The sequence below is a fragment of the Mirounga leonina genome, unplaced genomic scaffold (assembly GCF_011800145.1).
Source record: "Mirounga leonina isolate KUSES-001 unplaced genomic scaffold, KU_Mleo_1.0 Mir_151, whole genome shotgun sequence".
In the NCBI taxonomy this organism is placed as follows: Eukaryota; Metazoa; Chordata; class Mammalia; order Carnivora; family Phocidae; genus Mirounga; species Mirounga leonina.
The window spans coordinates 107,313,816-107,338,113 of record NW_023270377.1 but is presented as its reverse complement, the minus strand read 5'-3'; positions in this window follow the sequence as shown (position 1 = coordinate 107,338,113).

Here is a 24,298-nt window from a genome sequence, read left to right as displayed (position 1 = left end):
TGAGAACAAAATTAATATAAGTAGACTCACAGTTAATTCATAGGTTGGAATTAGAAGACAAGGCTATAAAAAACTATTATAAATTCTTTAGAGAACTTATAGAAAAGGTGAACAAAATAAGTGAATGGATGGGAAATTTCATCAAAAGAATGGAAACTTAATATAGAAAATTTTAAAAATGGAAATTCTAGTACTAACAAATGTCCTTGAAATTAACAATCCACTGGGTTTTTACAATCCAGCAATTGCACTATTAGGTATTTTCCCAAAGGATACAAAAACACAGATTTGAAGGGGTACATGTGCCCCAGTGTTTACAGCAGCAGCATCAACAATAGTCAAACTATGGAAAGAACCTAAATGTCCATAGACTGATGAATGGATAAATAAGATGTGGTATGTACGTGTGTGTGTGTGTGCGCGTGCGTGCATATAATAAAATATTACTCAGCCATCAAAAAGAATAAAATCTTGCCATTTCCAATGCTATAGATGGAGCTAGAGTGTATTATGTTAAGTGAAATAAATCAGTCACAGAAAGACAAATACCATATGATTTCACTCATATGTGGAATTTAAGAAACAAAACAGATAAACATATTGGGGGGGATGAAAAAAGAGAGAGAGGGAAACAAACCATAAGAGACTCTTAAAAATAGAGCACAAACTGAGGGTTGAAGGAGGGAGGTGGGTGGGAAATGGACTAAATGGGTGATGGGTATTAAGGAGAGAACTTACTATGAGCACTACATATTGTATGTAAGTGATGAATCACTAATTTCTACTCTCGAAACCAATATTGCACTGCATGTTAACTAGCTAGAATTTAAATAAAAATTTGAAGAAAATAAAGAATCCTTTGGATTTACTGGACATAGTTGAGGAAAAGATCAGTGAATTAAAAGACAAATCAATAGAAATTATACAAATTGAAGAATAAAAAAGAAAAAAATAAAAGAACAAAACAACCAACTCCAAACAGATTGCTTAAGGCTTATCAGACAATGTCAAATAGTCAAATGTGTGAGCAATTGGAGTTTCAGAAGTAGAAGAGAGGGAAGAAGTGTTTAAACAGGTAATGGCTGAAAATTTCCAAAATTGATGAAAGACATTAACTACAGATCCCAGAAGCTCAGCAAATACCAAGCAGAAAAATTATCTATGCACATCATAGTCAACTGTTGAAAACCAAAGATAATGAGAAAATATAAAAGCTGTTGGGGTAGATGTGTGTAATATTACATTAAAGGGAATAACAAGAAGAATGAAGGCTGACTTCTCATGTGAGGAACAACAAAAGTAGAAGCCAATGAAATGACATCTTTAAAATGTTGAAATAAAATAAGAAACTGGAAATGAAAGCTTTTATATCCACTGAAAATATTCTCCAAAGTTGAAGGGAAAAAAAGAAAAACTTTATAAGACAATCATATTTAAGACCATTTGTGGCCATCAGAATTATGCCACCAAAAACGTCAAAGAAAGTTGTCTTTTTTTGGTAAAATATATAGGATCCCATTGGTCTTTTTTTTTGTAAATATATAGGATCCCAGATATAAGGTTAGATTAACAAGAAAGAAGAAAGAACACTGAAAATTGTAATATGTGGGTAAATATAAAAGGATGTTTTAATTTTTTGTCTAAAGGACTATTGACTGTTTAAAACAATAATAAAAATATATGATGGGATCAATAATGCATATAAGAATAAAATATGACAATAAAAGCACAAAGGACAGAATGGGGGGAATAACTGGAACTGTGCTGTTATAAAGTCTTTATATTTTGTATGAATGCAATAATGTTAATTCAAGACAGATTGCTATAAATTGAGGATGACTATTGTAATCTCTGGAGAAACCACTTGAAATTACAAAGAATTATAGCTAAAATCCAATAAAGTAGGCAAAATAAAATATATAAAATCATTTGAATAATTCAGAAGAAGGCAGGGAAAGTGGAACAAGGAAACAAAGTATTAAAAAACAGATGGAACAAATAGAAAGCAAACATAAGATGATAGAATCAAACCTAACCATGTTAGTAATTACATTAAGTGAAAATGACCTATAAATTTGCATGAATTATGTATTGCTAAAAAAACAAATTACCCCTAAACAACAAGGTTTAAAATAACAAATATTTAATTCTTCACACTTTCAGTAGATTAAGAATTCAAGAGAGGCTTGGCTGGGTGATTATGGCTCTGGATCTCTCATGAAATGACAATCATAATGTTGGCATAATGCATTTAGTATGCTTCAAAAACAGTAAAATACTTAGGAATAGATTTAAGAAAGGAGGTGAAATATCTATACACTAAAAACTGTAAGATATAGATGAAAGAAATTGAAGAAGGCACAAATAAATGGAAAAATATTCCATGTTCATGGATTGGAAGAATTAATATTGCTAAAATGTCCATACTACCCTAATCCATTTACACATTTAATATATTCCTTATCAAGATTCTAATGACATTTTCACAGAAATGGAAAAATAATCCTAAAAATTATATGGAACCACAAAAGACCCTGAATAGCTAAAGCATAGAACCCAGATCTGAGAAATAAACCCATACATACATGGTCAACTAATATTTCACAAGATAACCAAGAATACTCAATGGAAAAAGGGCAGTCTCTTCAATACATGGTGTTGGGAAAACTGGATATTCACATACAAAAGAATGAAAATGAACCCCTAACTTATACCGCTCATAAAAATTAACTCAAGTGGATTAAAGGCTTACGTGTAAGACCTGAAAACCATAAAACTCTGGAAGAAAACATAGGGGAAAAGCTCCTTGACATTGGTCTTGGCAATGATTTTATGGATATAACACCAAAAGCATAAGCAACAGAAGCAAAAATAAACAACTGGAACTCATAAAATTGAAAGACTTCTGCACAGCAAAAGAAATGATCAACAAAATAAAATGGCAACATATGGTATGGGAGAAAATATTTGCAAATGACATATCTGATAAGTGGCTGATATCCAAAATATATAAGGAATTCATACAACTCAATAATAAATAGACAAACAGACAAATATTCCAATTTAAAAATGGGCAAAGGACCTGAATGGATATTTTTCTAAAGAAGATATTCAAATGGTCAAGAGGTACATAAAAACACACTCAACATCACTTATCATCAGGGAAATGCAAGTCAAAACCATAATGAGATATCATCTTATCATCTCATACCTGTCAGAATGACTATTATCAAAAAGACAAAAGAATAACAAGTGTTGGAGTGGATGTGGAGAAAAGGGAACTCTCATGCACTATTGGGGGGCTGTGAATTGGTATAACTATTGTGGAAAACAGACTACAGACTCCTAAAAAAATGAAAAATAGAACTACTATATGATCTAACAATTCCACCTCTGGGTATATATATGAAGGAAATGAAATCACTATTGTGAAGAGATATCTGCACCCTCATAATCATAGCAGCATTATTTGTAATAGCCAAGAGAAGGAAACAACCTAAATGTCCACAGATGGATGAATGGATAAAGAAGATACGATATATATATATATCTTGTATGAATATTACTTAGCCTTAAAAAGAAGGAAATCCTGCCATTTGCAATGGGCATTGGGGGCATTATGCTAAGTGAAATAAGTCAGACAGAGAAAGACAAATACTGAATGATTTCACTTATATGTGGAATCTAAGCAAACCAAACTCATGGAAACAACCCTATGAGGTAAGTACCATACTATTAATTCCATTTTGCAGATGAGGAAACTGAGGCATAGAGAGATCAAACAACTTGCCCATGGTCACCAGTCTAGTAAGTGGCTGAGTGAGGACTAGAATCCAGGCAGTCTGACTCCACAGAACATGTTTTTAGAATGAGCATGTGCTGTTTATACAATTGGGGAAAGAAAACCAATAAAACTAATAAGAAAAAGAAAAGAAACCCCTGTGGTCAGTCAGTTTTCCATATACTAGATGGCTCAGCTGGTCTGGCCACTGCGGGCTTCAGAATCCTGGCCATGGTGGGCAGGTGGATGTGTCCATGATGCTTCCTGGAGGATTTGGTTAGCTTAGGACTTTAAAAACATGGTTAGGGATTAATTCAGAATGAAAAAAAAAATGCGGTTCTCTGCATAGTTAACTTAGATATAATTATAAACCACAAACTGTGCATTGCTATTTAGGTACTTTGAATCCTTCCTCCCTCTGACAGGGAGTTCCTAGTCAAGTGTAACTACAGGACTCTGCCTGGTCTTTATTTTCCTTTTTTCTTAGGCCAGTTTGCCGGAGCATTGTCAGCCAAGCCCCTAAGGATGTTTTTTGTGTTGGGTCATTGGTTTGGGTCATTTATGATGACTGTTCGTGCTGCCTATAATCAAGTAACCACACTGTAAGCTATGCATAGTATCAGAATTACATATAATAGAGCTTCAGAGCAAGTGGGTGCCAGTCAGAGAAGGAGTCATGGGGAATAAGTAGAGGTGGGGCAGGAATGATCCAGGCTGGGGGCAGTAGTTAACATGATGGGGGACAGAACCTGGGTTCTGGTGATGAGGCAGAGGGAGTCCCAGCATTTCTGGTTTCTGGATTTATGTGGATGATGATGCCTTTCCCTGAGATGAGGTGTACAATGATGGGCAAGGTGATGACTCAGGCTTGGGTGTGTCTGTGGGACATGCAGCAAAGGTGTCCAAGTTGCCATGGAATACGCAATTGTGGGACAGAGAGGCTGCTCCAGGCCCATCTGGAAAAATCATCAGCTAATAGGGGGTGATTGAAGCCAGAAGGCAGAAAAGCAGCTAGGCTGGTGTGGCTCACACAGGGGCTGGGGAGGGAAGCTGCTTGTATCCTAACCCTCAGGAATATGTAATCCTGGGGATCAGAGAGACTGCTGCTTTGGGTGGAATGGGACCAATCCATTATGCTCACTGGCATTTATTTGGCAGAAAGAGAAAGTAAAAGCTAGGTAGAGAGGGAGACCCCCTTTTAAGAGCATATCACTTGTGTCATTCCATTGATGGTATAGGAGACCAGAATATGCCATCTGAAATATACATCTATGGCACCATGATTCTTTTGAGCTGATTATTTTGAGAAACTGTAGATATAGGAGAATCTCTGCAAACAGAGTAGAAGTTATCCTTCTGTAAGGGAAATTTACATTTGCACAGGAAGTCTCCATTTGGAAATAGTGTCTCTCTGTACTGGGAGGAGTTTGACTACAAATCACAAGAGAATCTTATCAGTGTAGGAGGCAGTAACAACAATCTGTGAAAACAAGGCTTACCCTTGGTTACCCTGCTTTTCCTGGTCTTCCCTTTACTTGCCCCCTACCCCAACTCTTTTCCTTGTTTGATTTAGCTGAAGATGGTATTTTAGCCTGAATTATGAGCCACCTCTTAGAGAGTTACTTGTTTTTCCCTCAGTATCTCCCATATATAAGATATACATGTTAATAAACTTCTGTTCATTTTTTTTCTCATTAATTTTTCTTTTCTTACAGGATCCTGATAGGAAGCAGATTTTGCTACCCCAAGATATGTCTTTTTGTGTAAGGATTATTTTGAGCTCAAGGCAATCAAAACCCACCAGATTCAGGAAAAGCTCTTTACTTCCCCCTCAACTACCTAAATCTGCATTGGAAAGGGGACCTGTACCAGAAAGAGAGCTATTGCCAGAGATACTTTTTAACCTAAGGAACTTATCTCCAGGACAAGGGCAACCCTTGTTTTCCAAACACTTCTGCTGACTTTCTGTGAATGGCCTTCCTTCCCTTTGTATCCCTGGGCCCCTACCCCTTTCCTTACCCCAATCACTTTCCCCCTTTTGGGTCTCATGTTTTTATGGGGCTCCCATATGTATGAAATCTATTTGTTCTTCTGTTAATCTGTTTCATATCAATTTAATTATTAGATCAGCTGAAGAACCTATAAGGGAAGAAGGGAAAATATTCCCTCCACAGGCCCCAGCTGACAACTTAGAAATGTAGAGGGGAAATTATTTTTCTACTTCTATAGTGGGAAGAAGGCACATGCCCCCCTTAGATGCATGAGTCTGAGTTTTGCAGTTCTGGCTGGGTGACTCTCTCCAGCCATGTTTCAGTTTCTGTAGAAGGGGCAGCTGCCCCTTTGCTGCCTCAGTCACCCATGTTGTGGTGGTAGTGCATTTGCATGTTGACATATTGCTGAAAGTTGTGGAAGCTCTGTTTTTGTCACTTTTCACTTCATCTCTCTCCCTTCACATCTACCCCTCCAACTTCCTCCCTTTGCTTCTCAGACCTCCTGCTCAGGGAAGGGAAAGGCTTAATGCCTTGCTTGTTATTAATCAGTTCTATTAGTTGATTACATTCAAAGTACCTGCTGTGTAGCAGGTACTGTGTTTATTGAGCCTGTAGTGCAAATAGAGAACTTAATAACAGTTTTTTTTCTTTTTGGTAAATATTGAATCCTCCCAATGTTCCTGTAAGGTGGGAATTATTTCCTCATTCTACTGTTGAATAATGGCTCCCTAAAATGTCACCAACATAACTTGTTTGTAAGACAAATGAGTTTATTATTTGTTGGGGGTAAGGGAAATCCTGCCTTGACAGTTGAGTCTTAGTGTTTCAGAAGAGAAAGAGTGAAGTTGGTATACTTACTGAGATTTGAAATCTGGTTTAAGGAGTGTCTTAATCAGGGACTTGGTTTGTGTAAGTAAGACAGGGAAATGGAATGAGGGAAAAAGCTGTTTTTTTTTTTTTTTTTTACTTTGCTTCTTTCCCTGCTTCTCTTCTTGCCAAGGCCTGCATCCACCTCCTCCCAACCCCCCTCACCACTACTTTACACATGCCTTGTAATGCAAATAACCTATGTCCTCCTTATGAGGGACAAGGAGTTAATGATTTCTCTAGAATGCATAACATCTAAAGAAGGACCAGGTGAGAATTCATGTGATTTTGATGTGGGGCCCAGGAATGAATGGTCAGGAATTCTTGAGATGTTTTCAGTGCAAAAAAGATGGTTTTATTAAAGCATGGGGACAGGACCCATGGGCAGGAAGAGCTGCACTGGGATTGTGAGGAGTGATTGGTTATATACTTTTAAGTTAGAGGTGGGGTAGAGATAAAGAAGTTTCCAAAAGGATTTTCATAAGAAGACTTACAGGATGCTGGAGGCCTGGCTAATGTCAAGCTAAGGTTGTTTTTCCCTCTAGCAAAGCATTAACATTAGACAGTTGGGAGTTTCTGGAGGAATTTCTTACTCTGCTTGCCTCAAGTATTTGTCAATGGGTTGCAAGTTGTAAGGAAACTTAATTTTATCACATTTCCTTTTCAGTTTTTTAAAAAAAGATTTTATATATTTATTTGAGAGAGGGAGAGAGATCAGGAGCAGGGGGAGGGGTAGAGGGAGAAGCAGACTCCCTGCTGAGCAGGGAGCCTGATGTGGGACTCAATCCCAGGACCCTGGGAGCATGACTTGAGCTGAAGGCAGACATTTAACTAATTGAGCCACCCAGGTGCCCTCTACATTTCCTTTTGCCTTTGTTCTCCACATAATTCCCCCCTGAACAATTTTGACCTTTAAATCTTTAAGGTTGCTGAGGGTGAAAGGTCTCATTTTCTGTAACTTCTTCCTGCTGATAGGGGCATAGAGATGTCTCTACCTATGGGTCAACACTGGTCAGTTGAGGACTTTATATATAGAAGCTACCAAAGGCAGAGGCAGCTGATTCCAAAGTAGACAAAATATATGAACTTTCTTGAGTAGAAAGGATCATCTGTCAGCTGGAAGTTATGGCAGTGAAGGAGTCTTGGCACCAGGTGGAGAGACATGGGAGAAAACAGCAAAACATAATTAGAATAACAAGAAAAAAGATAAGCCCAAATAAGTGTTCTTTAGTAGTTGACAAAAATCTTCCTCCAGTTCAGGAGTTTAACCAACCATTAAAGGAGAGAGAGGGATCATTTAAAGCATCAGTCTGAGTATTCATGTCTTTTGGTAACCTTGTCATATTTTTGTGGTAGTCTGGAGTTTATACATAACACTCTTTTTAATAAAGCATAGGTTCCTCCTTGAGCTGCAGCCAGGGTATCAGGGGCCATTCAGTTTTGGAGAGCCACCTTTTGGATTTGTGGATGACTGCATGTTGGGCTTGGTTAAAGATGGTATTGATGTGGTTTTGGAATATAGGTGAGGTTTGGTGGAGTGGGGTCTGGAGCTGATGACCAAGAAAGAATTCTTGAGACATCTTTTGTGCAAAAAGGTGGGTTTATTGAAGCATGGGCATAGACTTGTGGGCAGGAAGAGCTGCACTGGGGTTGTGAGGAGCAATTGATTATATACTATGGGGTTGGGGGAGGTAAGGAAAAAGGGAGGTTTTCTTTTTTTGGGGGGGGAGGTTTTCAAAAGAACTTTTTTTTTTTAAAGATTTTATTTATTTGACAGAGAGAGAGCACAAGCAGGGGCAGCAGCCAGCAGAGGGAGAGGGAGAAGCAGGTTCCCTGCTGAGCAGAAAGCCCCATGTGGGGCTCTATCCCAGGACCCTGGGATCATGATCTGAGCCAAAGGCAGCTGTTTAACCAACTGAGCCACCCATGCCCCCCTCAAAAGAACTTTCTTATGCTAAAGAGGACCTACAAAATACCTGAGGCCTTGCCATTGTCAAGTTAAAGTTGTTTTCCCCTCTTAACATTAAGACAGTTGGGAGCTTCCTGGAAGAATATCACACATATCCCATCCAGGAGTTGGGGGGTGGGTGGAGGCTGCAGGGTGTTAGCTTATGCTTTGTCTTCAGCTAGCCTTCTGCTCCTTCATCAGTATGCTTGGCTAAAGCCTCTATTTGCAATTTTACATCAATAGAGGCAGCTCCTGGGACAAATAAAGCTAAGGGATAAAACCATCAAGAAGCCTTCTTTGTTTGAAAAGACATCAAATAGCCAGAGGAATGTTGAAAAAGAAAAGCAAAGCTGGCAGCATCACAATTCCAGACTTCAAACTCTATTACAAAGCTGTCATCATCAAGACAGTATGGTACTGGCACAAAAACAGACACATAGATCAATGGAACAGAATAGAGAGCCCAGAAATGGACCCTCAACTCTATGGTCAACTCATCTTCAACAAAGCAGGAAAGAATGTCCAATGGAAAAAAGACAATCTCTTCAACAAATAGTGTTGGGAAAATTGGACAGCTACATGCAGAAGAATGAAACTGGACCATTTCCTTACACCACACACAAAAATAAACTCTAAATGATTGAAAGACCTCAATGTGAGACAGGAATCCATCAAAATCCTAAAGGAGAACACAGGCAGCAACCTCTTCGACCTCAGCTGCAGCAACTTCTTCCTAGAAACATCGCCAAAGGCAAGGGAAGCAAGGGCAAAAATGAACTATTGGGACTTCATCAAGATAAAAAGCTTTTGCAGAGCAAAAGAAACAGTCAACAAAACCAAAAGACAACGGAGAGAATGGGAGAAGATATTTGCAAATGACAAATCAGATAAAGGGCTAGTATCCAAAATCTATAAAGAACTTCTTAAGCTCAACACCCAAAGGACAAATGATCCAATCAAGAAATGGGCAGAAGACATGAGCAGACATTTTTCCAAAGACATCCAAACAGCCAACAGACATGAAAAAGTGATCAACACAATTCACAGTGCTTACTAGAGCACATCTGTTGAATCTCAGATCTGTACCTCTGAAACAAATAATGCAATATATGTTAAGAAAAAAAAAAGGAAGAAGATAGCAGGAGGGGAAGAATGAAGGGGGGGAATCAGAGGGGTAGATGAACCATGAGAGATGATGGACTCTGAAAAACAAACTGAGGGTTCTAGAGGGGAGGGGGGTGGGAGGATGGGTTAGCCTGGTGATGGGTATTGAGGAAGGCATGTTCTGCATGGAGCACTGGGTGTTATGCACAAACAACGAATCATGGAACACTACATCTAAAACTAATGATGTAATGTACGGGGATTAACATAAGAATAAAAAAATTAAAAAAAAAAAGTGATCAACATCATTCAGCATCCGGGAAATCCAAATCAAAACTTCAATGAGATGTCACCTCACACCAGCCAGAGTGGCTAAAATTAACAAGTCAGGAAATGACAGATGTTGGCGGGGATGTGGAGAAAGGGGAACCCTCCTACACTGTTGGTGGGAATGCAAGTTGGTGCAGCCACTCTGGAAAACAGCATGGAGGTTCCTCAAAAAGTTGAAAATAGAGCTACCATACGATCTAGCAATTGCACTACTGGGTATTTACCCCAAAGATACAAATGTAGGGATCCAAAAGGGTACGTGCACCCCGATGTTTATAGCAGCAATGTCCACAATAGCCAAACTGTGGAAAAAGCCAAGATGTCCATTGACAGATGAGTGGATAAAGAAGAGGTGGTATACTGGGGCACCTGGGTGGCTCAGTTGGTTAGGCGACTGCCTTCAGCTCAGGTCATGATCCCAGGGTTCTGGGATTGAGCCCCGCATCGGGCTCTCTGCTCAGCTGGATGCCTGCTTCTTCCTCTCCCACTTCCCCTGCTTGCGTTCCCTCTCACGCTGTCTCTCTCTCTCTCCCTGTCAATTAAATAAATAAATAAAATCTTAAAAAAAAAAAGAAGAGGTGGTATATACACACACACACACACACACACACAATGGAATATTATGCAGCCATCAAAAAGAATGAAATCTTGCCATTTGCAATGACACGGATGGAACTGGAGGGTATTATGCTGAGCAAAATAAGTCAATCAGAGAAAGACATGTATCATATGACCTCACTGATATGAGGAATTCTTCATCTCAGGAAACAAACAGGGTTGCTGGAGTGGTGGAGGGTGGGAGGTATGGGGCGGCTGGGTGATAGACATTGGGGAGGGTATGTGCTATGGTGAGCGCTGTGAAGTGTGCAAGACTGTTGAATCACAGATCTGTACCTCTGAAGCAAATAATACATTATATGTTAAAAAAAAAAAGAAGAAGAAGAAGATAGCAGGAGGGGAAGAATGAAGCGGGGGAAATCGGAGGGGGAGACAAACCATGAGAGACTATGGACTCTGAGAAACAAACTGAGGGTTCTAGAGGGGAGGGGGGTGGGACGATGGGTTGGCCTGGTGATGGGTATTAATGAGGGCATGTTCTGCATGGAGCACTGGGTGTTATATGCAAACGATGAATCATGGAACACTACATCAAAAACTAATGATGTAATGTATGGTGATTAACATAACATAATAAAAAAAAAAGAAAAAAGAAGCCTTCTTTGTTTGATGTCTAGCCTTAACAATATCTTAATTATGAGGAATCACTGGCAAGTGGGAGAAAACCAACTGTCATCTGCATTATAAATAGGAGAATCTTTTAAATCTATCTACTAGAATAAACAAGATCAAAAACCTATGAACAATTATGTTTGATAGGAGTATGATAGTCAGGTCCAGGCATAAGGGCAGTTTTGGTTTGCAATGACTTTAAGTCAAGAGAATGGAAGAAGATTGGAAATCTTAGTTTGGAAAGCCATAGCTAGATATTTGAGGAAACCAGAAGGACTTAGGAAATAGTATAAATTCTAATATCTACAAAGATGTTATTGAAACATTTTTTCTCTCTATGATCATCTTCATTTTTAATCAGAAATAGCAAAATCAAGACTAATTCATTTGTAAAACAAGTCTAGTTTTAATAAGCTTAGCAAGAGGGGCTCCTGGGTGGCTCAGTCATTAAGTGTCTGCCTTCGACTCAGGTCATGATCCCAGGGTCCTGGGATCGAGCCCTGCATCTGGCTCCCTGCTCAGCGGGAAGCCTGCTTTTCCCTCTCCCACTCCCCCTGCTTGTGTTCCCTCTCTCGTTGTCTCTCTCTCTGTCAAATAAATAAATAAAATCTTAAAAAAAAAAAAAAGCTCAGCGAGAATAGTGATTGATCATATAGATCTTTCAAAGTCTTCTTTGCTGGAACATTTTATAAGAAATCTTGATTGTACTTTTTGTAGCCTATCTAGGCCAGAAGCCAAGCCAAATACTTGCTGTCAGTCATGCCTGCAATACCTATAGATTTGGGCAAATTCCTCTTCTTGAGATCTCCAAAATATCCTGAGATTCCTTCACCTGCCAGGAAATGACATTCTTTATTCACTTGGTAAGGCTGCTAGGAACTCTGTAAGCAAGGTATCAGGCCAACATTTCCAAGGGGCTCTATTGGCTTCAAGCTTCATAAAGTCAACCTTAGTTCCTTAAAGCTGTCTGGTCATATCTGAGTCTATGTATGTGTCAAATATGACATCCCAGTCAAAAGCCTTGGTAAAATAACCAATGTTTTCAATGATGTCCTGTTGCAAGGAGAACAGATTCTTATTGAACTTATGCAAATAAATGTAATTGCCATGGAAGAAAGAATATTCACTGAGAGTTTTCTGAATTCTGGAGGGTTCAGGTAGGGAGAAAAGTTAAACAGTTCAAATTGTTCAAAAAGGATTATTTTATCATATTTCTGTATATCATGGATATTTTAAGAGAAAGTTTCCTTAATCTGGAAGAGAAAATATTAGAGAACCAGCAAGGTTTTAAATAAGAATCATGAAAACTATAATCATCTTTCTCGGTTCATTTAGTGCCATGTTACTAATTCTTGCTCAGTTTGAAAGTTTGAATGCAGCCTTTTTTTTTTTTTTTTAGTTCTGGAAATTCTTACCAATTTTAGTTTTGTGATTTTAAAGATATCAAAAATGTGTATTTGTCAAAAGCCCTTTTTATGAATCTCCTTGAAGATGAAACGTATTTTACAGGAGAATAAGAACAATAACTATAAATGACAAAAGACTAAAAAATGGACATTGTTAAAGATCTGATGAGAGTTCATTATAATATAGCTGATGAGAGAATCCAGTTATTTCTGTGACATCTAACACTTCATTTTTAAAAAAGATTTTATTTATTTGAGAGAGAGAGAGAGAAAATGAGAGAGAGAGCATGAGAGAGGGGAGGGGCAGCGGGAGAAGCAGACTCCCTGCTGAGCAGGAAGCCCGACCTGGGACTCGATCCTGGGACTCGAGGATCATGACCTGAGCCAAAGGCAGTCGCTTAACCAACTGAGCCACCCAGGTGCCCCTCTAACACTTCAAATAATCAGATTATCACGTGATGGCCTTATGCCAAAACATTAAAACTTTAGGCATTGCATATAATCTCTAGAAGAGTTAAAGCCTTTACCCAAACAATATAACCTAAGGCTTATCATTTGTTTAACAATGTTTCCTGAATTACTTAATATACCAAATAAGGCCCAATTAGCCAAAGACTTCATTTACAATTCAGATTACAGGGAAGTTTGTTAAAAACCTTAGAAAGTTTTAAAGCACATGCCTAAATAGGATTACAGATAATCAAGGACCTGATAAAGGCGAAACATAGAAACTTTGTTTTTTTTGGGTAGACAAAAGAGAAAAAATTTTGTTTATATTTTCTTATCAAGAGCAGACCAACAATCAAAGAAACTTTGTCCTTTTAACAGAGAGAAAAGCAGAATTTTAATCTTATGCCAGTGTACTTTCAAAATCCTTCATTTCAATCCTACTTCTGACCACATATAAAATTCCTTTCCAAAGATTTCCCTTAATAAACATTATATAACTTTTTCATTCAGAGTTGCTTCCCTTATTTCCATCAGTCTTAATTACTTTTAGCAGAATTTTAACTCTTAGAAACCTTAGACTCCAGTGAAAACTAAGTAGTAACCAATTGTGAACTGCCTGTTAAACCAGAATTCTTTAGATCTGGACGTTATAAATACATTTCATAATCTTAAAAAAAATATTTTTCCATAGTACAATCTTTCAGTAAAGCACAAAGCATGTTTACTGACAGACTCAATATCCTTAGCTTCTCTTCAGTAAGAGGTCAAAAGCAGATAAACCTTATGTTTAGTAATCAATGCTTCAGTATTTTATCTTATTTGGAAAAGACTTACATGTCCAATGAATTCAATCTAATTTATCATCCAAGCAAACCTTTAAAGTTTCAGGTTACAAAAGACTTTGAAAGCTATCTTAACCATTACCATGAAAACTCTGAGATAGGGTGCCTGGGTGGCTCAGTCAGTTAAACATCTGCCTTTGGCTCAGGTCATGATCCCAGGGTCCTGGGATCATGCCCCATGTGGGGCACCCTGCTCAGCACACATCCTGCTTCTCCCTCTCCCTCTGCCACTCCCCTTGCTTGTGCTCTCTCTCTCTATTAAATAAATAAATAACATCTTAAAAAAATAAAAAAGGGAAAACATTGAGACAGACAAAATTAACCATCATTTTAAGTCATCTTTTTGTTGACAAATTGCAACAGAGATAACAGGAGCTTATTTGACCTTCAGTAAGCTTAGGTAGTATAAAAGTTTCATGTTTAATGCTGATAACTCTAAAGACATGTTTATCTTAATTAAACCAACAAAGTTAAATTAGTTTAAATACTAAATTTTTTCTACCTGAATCCCCTTAAACGTCAATCAATTTGTTCCCCATTGTCAATTTTTACCTGGGGCACTGGTAGGGAAATCTGAAGTGGCTGGTGTAAGTTCAAGGGGTCCTCCTAGCTCCTTGACAGTGAGGGTAGGGAGAGCAGGAACTGATTGTGCCAGAGGCCCCAAGGATGGTATAGGAGCCAGTTATGCAGACCACACCCAAGGTGATGCAGAAAGAGGAGGAGGGGGAGGGGAAGGCAGAAGAGGTGAGATGCCACCATCAAGGCTGAAGGCAGATAAAAACCCAGAGCACAGAGAAAAAGGACTCCCAGTTCTAAAGCTCATCAGCTTGGATAGATGAAAAGACAGGATTTCTTTCTACCAACAAGTGGAAATAGGGCGTCCATGTTGGGCAGGAGAAGACAGAGAACTTCCCCCAAACAAAAGTTTTGGCAGCTACTTGGCAATATTCTTTAAAGTCCCTGTCCTGAGTTAGACTAACCAAAGACAATTGGCTCCAATTATCATAGCCATTAACCAGGAAATGGATGAGGGAGAAGCCCCCACATACAACAAGAATAACCTAGGTCTATTAGGAGGAACAGTGAGAGAGAGAGAGTCAGTGCCCCCTTCATCAGGGATGGCAACCTGGGTTTATTTGGAGAAGGCCTGTTTAGACAATCATCCAATATATCAAGAGGGGGTTTACTAGCATGGTTAGTGGCCAAACACATTCTGCAAGAACCCCTGTTGTCAGGGTCCTGATTTAGGGACATGCAGGCCTGGATTTAGGTACCTTTGTCCATTTGCCCTGTTCCTGCAGAAGATATCTAACTGATTAATCAATATTGAAGTTTAATGTCCCATTAATGGGCCATTTTTTCTCATCTTCTAAGGCATACTGAGGTCATGCAGTGTTACAGAAAAAGATCAGTCTTGTTTTCTAACTCTTGCAATGTGAATTGTTTCCATTGGGTTAAAAGTCATCCCACAGGCGAGTCCCTGGGAACTGAAGAAGCCTAGAGAAGGTCCGTTACCAAGAAAATCTCCCCCCCACCACCACTGCACCACTCTGTGACTCCTGGGCGGCAGCCCAAGCAGGATGTGTAAGAGGTTCCTGGTGTCAAAGCTACTCCAGGCATCCCTCAAAAAAAAAAAAAAATGTTGGTGTCCTGCTTCCCCATTACATCATAGGCCATAGGCTACAAATGGGTGCTGGTGAATGGACCAAAATACCATGTCATGGTGTGCTTTGAAGAACCTGCTGAGAAAGAGTACAAGCAGGCAGAGCAGAAGACAGAGGGAGAGGGAGAAGCAGGCTCCCCATGGAGCAGGGAGGCCCATGTGGTGCTCAATCCCAGGACCCTGGGATCATGATCAGAGCTAAAGGCAGTCGCTCAACCAACTGAGTGACCCAGGGGCCCTGAACCTGCTGTTTTTAACCCATGGAAAACACTAGAAAAGTTTTACAAAGACGAAATTACCCAATTTTGTAATTTAAGTAGTTAATAAGGGACATTGATGGAAAACAGTAAAGATAAAAATCCATCATGATCTAAGCAGCATTTCAACACATGTAGTCCTTATAGCTGACTTCCCAGGAAACAGTTCCCAGTTCGGTTTTAATTCCATTGGGTACTGGTTTCGGCCAGCTCTGAGCAGAAGTCTTGCAGCCAGAAGTGGCTATACCAGAGATGTGAAGGGTATCACATTAGATCAATGAGGAGGAAACTTCACATGGGAGTCTTAAGGTTGGCAGTTGTCCTAACGACTTGGGTGGCTGTTCCGTGCCTGAGAAAGACAACTTTGTGTAAGGACAGAAGTGAAGAGAGGGCATTGTTCCAGCCATGATACTAACTTCCAGCCAAAAGTCAGGCTTTTAATTCCTCCCTGTAAAGCAGCCATGGGTTAGAGGATTTCAGCCTGAACAGTGGACATGGAAGTATTTCAATAAGACCCATACTCCATGAAAAGCCCCTGGAATGAAAGTAAAGGATGAGGGGGAGGAGCAAGATGGAGGAGGAGTAGAAGACCTAAATTTCATCTCGTCTCAGGAATTCAGCTAGATAGGATAAAACCATTCTGAACACCTATGAACTCAACAGGAGATTGAAGGAAAGAATAGCAGCAACTCTGAACAGAAAAGTGACCACTTTCTGGAAGGCAGGACATGTGGAAAATGGAACCCGAGGTGATATTTGGGAAGATAGACAGCGGGAGAGGAGGTCTCCATCAGCCGCTACTGGCAAGTGATAGAGCAGCAGAGCACAAAATCGGAACTTTTAGAAGTTGGCTCTGCTGAGGGATGTCGCTCCAGTGGCTAAGCAGGGGGTGGAACCCTCTCTGGGACAGTGTGGTCTCAGGACCCTCGGGGCCACAGAAAGACCAGGGGTGCCTGAGTGCAGCAGAGCTCCCAGGTATCGGAGCAGGGAAGCTGGCTGCAGAGACAGAGCCGAGGAGTGGGCTCTCAGCTCAGGGTTGCCATAAACCATGATCCATGGCACAGTCGGGCCACAGCTCTTCCAGCAGGGACCCAAGAAGCTGCAGATCTGAGGAGACTCCCCTTCCTCCCCTGGGAGGAGCTGCATGGGAGCTCACCACAGGAATCTGCTGGGTTTGGAGACTCCATAAGGGATTGGGTGCCAGAGATAGAAATGCTCAGTCACAGGCCAGGTGAGCACGGAGTGTGGCCGGAGAATGGGAAGACAAGAGTGATTGACTGCTTTTCTCTGAGGGCTCACTGAGGAGTGGGGCCCCGAGTTCTTGGCTCCTCTGGGGCAGAGACTGGGAGGCCACCATTTTCACTTTCATCCTCCAAAGCTGTATGGAAAGCTTGCAGGGAACCAAAGCTCCCGAGAGCAAACCCGGGCAGATTACTTAGCTGGCCCCAACAAGGGCGGGGCAATTCACCTCCGGCGAAGACATTTGAGAACCACTGCAACAGGCCCCTTGCCCAGAAGATCAACAAGAACAGCCATCCAAGACCAAAGTTACCGATCAATGAGAACGGCAGAACTTCAGCACTAAGGGAATACTGCACATAGAGTTCACGGCTTTTTCCCCATGATTCCTTAGTCTTTCAAAGTTAATTTTTTTAATTTTCTTTTTTTTCTTTTTTCTTTTTGAATTTTTCTTTTTCCCTTTTTCAACCAACATCTTATCAATCTCTTTTTAAAAAAACCTTTTTTATTTTTCATTTTTAGAGTCATATTCTATCCCTTCATAGTAGTTAACCTTACTTTTGGTTTATATATATACATATAAGTTGTTCTCTCTTTAAAATTTTGGGATACAGTTTCTTCTAACAGACCAAAATATACCCTAAATCTCTAGTGTATGGCTTTGTTCTAGTCTCCTGCCTGATCACATTCTCTCCCCCCTTTTTTTAATCCTCTTCTTTCTTTTTTCAACCAACTTCTTATCTTAACAATTCCTTTTATAAAATCTTTTATAATTTCCATCTTTACAGTTATATTCCATCCCTTCATCATATTTACCCTTATTTTTGTACATATACAAGCTTTTCTTTCTTTAAAATTTTGGGAGGCACTTTCTTCTAACAGACCAATATACACCCAAAATCTAGTGTGTGGCACTGATCTATGCACCAGCCTGATCATATCTGATCATATTCTGTTTTGTTTTGTTTATCTTTTTCTTTTTTTCTTTTTTCTTTCTTTCCCTTTCTTTTCCCCCAGTTTCAGGTCTCTTCTGATTTATTCAGTGTATATTTTTCTGGGGTTGTTGTTACCCTGTTAGCATTTTGTTCTCTCATTCACCTATTCTCCTCTGGACAAATGACAAGATGGAAAAAGTCACCTCAGCAAAAAGAACAAGAGGCCATACTGACTGCCAGGGACCTAATCAATATGGACATTTAGTAAGATGTCAGAACTAGAGTTCAGAATGATGATTTTAAAGATACTAGCTGGGCTTGAAAAAAGCGTGGAAGATATTAGAGAAACCCTTTCTGGAGAAATAAAAGAACTAAAATCTAGCAAAATCAAAATCAAAAAGGCTATTAAAGAGGTGCAAAAAAAAAGGAGGCTCTAACTGCTAGGATAAATTATGCAGAAGAGAGAATTAGTGATATAGAAGAACAAATGATGGAAAATAAAGAAGCTGAGAAAAAGAGAGAGAAACAAGTACTGGATCACGAGGGCAAAATTCGAGAGATAAGTGATACCATAAGATGAAACAATATTAGAATAATTGGGATCCCAGAAGAAGAAGAAAGAGAGAGAGGGACAGAAGGTGTATTGGAGCAAATTATAGCAGAGAACTTCCCTAATTTGGGGAAGGAAATAGGCATCAGAATCCAGGAGGCACAGAGAATCCCCCTCAAAATCAATAAAAATAGGTCAACACCCCAACATCTAATAGTAAAACTTACCAGTCACAGAGACAAAGAGAAAATCCTGAAAGCCGCTTGGGAGAAGAGATCTGTGACCTACATTGGTAGAAACATTAGCTTGGCAACAGACTTATCCACAGAGACTGGCAGACCAGAAAGGACTGGCATGATATATTCAGAGTGCTAAATGAGAAAAATATGCAGCCAAGAATACTATATCCAGCTAGGCTGTCATTGAAAATAGAAGGAGAGATAAAAAGCTTCCAGGACAAACAAAAACTAAAGGAATTTGCAAACACGAAACCAGCCCTACAAGAAATCTTGAAAGGGGTCCTCTAAGCAAAGAGAGAGCCTAAAAGTAACATAGGCCAGAAAGGAACACAGACAATATACAGTAACAGTCACCTTACAGGCAATACAATGGCACTAAATTCATATCTTTCAATAGTTACCCTGAATGTAAATGGGTTAAATGCCCCAATCAAACAACACAGGGTATCAAATTGGATAAAAAAACAAGACCCATCAATATTCTCTCTGCAAGAGACTCATTTTAGACCCAAAGACACCCCCAGATTGAAAGTGAGGGGGTGGAAAACCATTTACCATGCTAGTGGACACCAGAAGAAAGCTGGGGTGACAATCCTTATATCACACAAATTAGATTTTAAACCAAAGACTGTAATAAGAGATGAGGAAGGACACTATATCTTACTTAAAGGGTCTATCCAACAAGAAGATCTAACAATTGTAAATATCTATGCCCCTAACATGGGAGTGGCCAATTATATAAGCCAATTAATAACAAAAGCAAAGAAGCACATCGACAACAATACAATAATAGTGGGGGACTTTAACACCCCCCTCACTGAAATGGACAGATCATCTAAGCAAAAGATCAAGAAGGAAATAAAGACTTTAAATGACACACTGGACCAAATCGACTTCACAGATATATTCAGAACATTCCATCCCAAAACAATGGAATACACATTCTTCTCTAGTGCCCATGGAACATTCTCCAGAATAGATCACATCCTAGGTCACAAATCAGGTCTCAACCAGTACCAAAAGATTGGGATCATTCCCTGCCTATTTTCAGACCACAATGCTTTGAAACTAGAACTCAATCACAAGAGGAAAGCCGGAAAGAACTCAAATTCATGGATGCTAAAGAGCATCTTACTAAAGAATGAATGGGTCAACCAGGAAATTAAAGAAGAATTTAAAAAATTTCATGGAAACAAATGAAAATGAAAACAGAACTGTTCAAAATCTTTGGGATGCAGCAAAGGCAGTCCTGAGAGGGAAGTATATAGCAATACATGCCTTTCCCAAGAAACAAGAAAGGTCTCAAATACACAACCTAACCCTCCACCTAAAGGAGCTGGAGAAAGAACAGCAAATAAAGCCTAAACCCAGCAGCAGAAGAGAAATAATAAAGATCAGAGCAGAAATCAATGAAATAGAAACCAAAAGAACAGTAGAACAGATCAACAAAACTAGGAGCTGGTTGTTTGAAAGAATTAACAAGATTGATAAACCCCTGGCCAGACTTATCAAAAAGAGAAGAGAAAGGACCCAAATCAACAAAATCATGAATGAAAGAAGAGAGATCACAACCAACACCAAAGAAATACAACACATTATAAGAACATATTATGAGCAACTCTATGTCAGCAAATTAGATAATATGGAAGAAAGGGAGGCATTCCTAGAGATGTATCAACTATCAAAACTGAACCAGGAAGAAATAGAAAACCTGAACAGACCTATAACCACTAAGGAAATTGAAGCAGTCATCAAAAATCTCCCAAAAACCAAAGCCCAAGGCCAGAGGGCTTCCCAGGGGAATTCTACCAAACGTTTCAAGAAGAATTAATACCTATTCTTCTGAAACTCTTCCAAAAAATAGAAATGGAAGGAAAACTTCCAAACTCGTTTTATGAGGCCACCATTACCTGGATCCCCAAACCAGACAAAGACCCCATCAAAAAGGAGAATTACACACCAATATCCTTGATGAACATGGATGCCAAAATTCTTACCAAAATAGCAGCAAATAGGATTCAACAGTACATTAAAAGGATTATTCACCAGGACCAAGTGGGATTTATCCCTCGGCTACAAGGTTGGTCCAACATCCGCAAATTAATCAATGTGATACAATACATTATTAAAAAAAAAAGAACAAGAACTGTATGATCCTCTCAATGGATGCAGAAAAAGATTTGATAAAGTACAGCATCCTTTCTTGATCAAAACTCTTCAGAGTATAGGGATAGAGGGTACATACCTCAAGATCATAAAAGCCATCTATGAAAAACCCACAGCGAATATCATTCTCAATGGGGAAAAACTGAGAGCTTTCCCCCTAAGGTCAGGAACACGGCAGGGATGTACACTATCACCACTGCTATTCAACATAGTATTGGAAGTCCTAGCCACAGCAATCAGACAACAAAAAGAAATAAAAGGCATCCAAATCAGCAAAGAAGAAGTCAAACTCTCACTCTTTGCAGATGATATGATACTTTATGTGGAAAACCCAAAGCACTCCACCCCAAAACTGCTAGAACTCCTACAGGAATTCAGTCAAGTGGCAGGATATAAAATCAATACACAGATATCAGTGGTATTCCTATACACCAACAACAAGACAGAAGAAAGAGAAATTAAGGAGTCGATCCCACTTACAATTGCACCCAAAACCATAAGATACCTAGGAATAAATCTAACCAAAGAGGCAAAGAATCTGTACTCAGAAAACCATAAAATACTCATGAAAGAAATTGAGGAAGACACAAAGAAATGGAAAAACGTTCCATGCTCATGGATTGGAAGAACAAATATTGTGAAGATGTCAATGCTACCTAGAGCAATCTACACATTCAATGCAATCCATATCAAAATACCATCCACTTTTTTCAAAGAAATGGAACAAATAATCCTAAAATTTGTATGGAACCTGAAAAAACCCTGAACAGCCAGAGGAATGTTGAAAAAGAAAAGCAAAGCAGGTGGCATCACAATTCCGGACTTCCAGCTCTATGACAAAGCTGTCATCATCAAGACAGTATGGTACTGGCACAAAAAGAGACACATAGATCAATGGAACAGAATAGAGAGCCCAGAAATGGACCCTCAACTCTATGGTCAACTAATCTTCGACAAAGCAGGAAAAGAATGTCCAATGGAAAAAGGACAGTCTCTTCAACAAATGGTGTTGGGAAAATTGGACAGCCACATGCAGAAGAATGAAACTGGACCATTTCCTTACACCACATACAAAAATAGACTCTAAATGGTTGAAATACCTAAATGTGAGACAGGAGTCCATCAAAATCCTAAAGGAGAACACAGGCAGCAACCTCTTTGACCTCAACCGCAGGAATTTCTTCCTAGAAACATTGCCAAAGGCAAGGGAAGCAAGGGCAAAAATGAACTATTGGGACTTCATCATGATAAAAACTTTTGCACAGCAAAAGAAATAGTCAACAAAGCCAAAGACAACCGACAGAATGCGAGAAGATATTTGCAAATGACATATCAGATAAAGGGCTAGTATCCAAAATATATAAAGAACTTATCAAGCTCAACACCCAAAGAACAAATGATCCAATCAAGAAATGGGCAGAAGACATGAACAGACATTTTTCCAAAGAAGACATCCAAATGGCTTACAGACACATGAAAAAGTGCCAACATCGCTTGGCATTAGGAAATCAAAATCAAAATCTCAATGAGATACCACCTCACACCAGTCAGAATGGCTAAAATGAACAACTGAGGAAATGATGCTAAAATGAACAACTGAGATGTTGGCGGGGATGCGGAGAAAGGGGAACCCTTCTACACTGTTGGTGGGAATGCAAGCTGGTGCAGCCACTCTGGAAAACAGTATGGAGGTTCCTCAAAAAGTTGAAAATAGAGCTACCCTATGACCCAGCAATTGCACCACTGGGTATTTACCCCAAAGATACAAATGTAGGGATCCGAATGGGTACGTGCACCCTGATGTTTATAGCAGCAATGTGCACAATAGCCAAACTATGGAAAGAGAGAAGATGTCCATCAACAGATGAATGGATAAAGAAGAGGTGGTATATATATATACAATGGAATATTATGCAGCCATCAAAAAGAATGAAATCTTGCCATTTTCAATGATGTGGTTGGAACTGGAGGGTATTATGCTGAGAGAAATAAGTCAATGAGAGAAAAACATGTATCATATGATCTCACTGATATGAAGAATTCTTAATCTCAGGAAACAAACAGGGTTGCTGGAGTGGTGGGGGGTGGGAGGGATGGGGTGGCTGGGTGATAGACAGTGGGGATGGTATGTGCTTTGGTGAGTTCTGTGAACTGTGTAAGACTGTTGAATCACAGACCTGTACCTCTGAAACAAATAATACATTATATGTTGAAAAAAAAAGTAGATAGCAGGAAGGGAAAAATGAAGGGAGGGGGGAATCAGAGGGGTAGTCGAACCATGAGAGACAATGGACTCTTAGAAACAAACTGGGGGTTCTAGAGGGGAGGGTGTGGGGTGATGTGTTAGCCTGGGTATTAAAGAGGTCACATACTGTATGGAGCACTGAGTGTTATATGCAAACAATGAGTCATGGAACACTACATCAAAAACTAATGCTGTAATGTATGGTGATTAATATAATAAAATGAAATACATTTAAATAAAATTAAAAAAAATAATTTGGAGAAAAAAAAAGTAAAGGACGAGATGAGGAAGTACTCACCATGTTTGCCTTGAGGCTCGGAGTCCCGATAAGTTTCTAGCCCCACGTTGGATACCCAAATGATGTGATTTTGTTGTAGGTCTGGAAGCAAATGGTCAAGAAAGAATTCTTGAGACATTTTTGGTGCAAAAAAGATGGTTTTATTAAAGCATGAGGACTTGTATGGTGACTAACATGATAAAATAAAATTAAAAAATAAAAAGCATGGGGACAGGACCTGTGGGCAGAAAGAACTGCACTGGATTGTGAGGAGTGATTGGTTATATACTTTTAAGTGTGTTTGTGTGTGTGTGTGTGGGGGGGGTGGTAGAGATAAAGAAGTTTCCAAAAGGGTTTTCATAAGAAGACTAACAGGATCCTGGAGGTCTGGCTATTGTCAAGTTAAGGTTGTTTTTTTCCTTTAGCAAAGCATTAACTTTAAGACAGTTGGAAGTTCTTGGAGGAATATCATACTCTGCCTCAAGTATTTGTCTCAAGTATTTGTCAGTGGGTTGCAAGTTGTAAGGAAATTTAATTTTAATCTACTTTTCCTTTTGCCTTTGTTCTCCTCATCAAGGATGACTGGATGAAGCTATCATATGTGTATTATAGACCACCAACACTAGACATTTCAATGCCAAGACCCCTGGCTTCAAGGAATAAGTGACCTAAGATGAACACCTGGACCTTGACCTCATTCTGAGCAGTTCCTGGATGTCTGAGAAGACATGTGCACCTGAGCACAACCATCAGTAAAACCCCCCAGGCCCTGAACAAA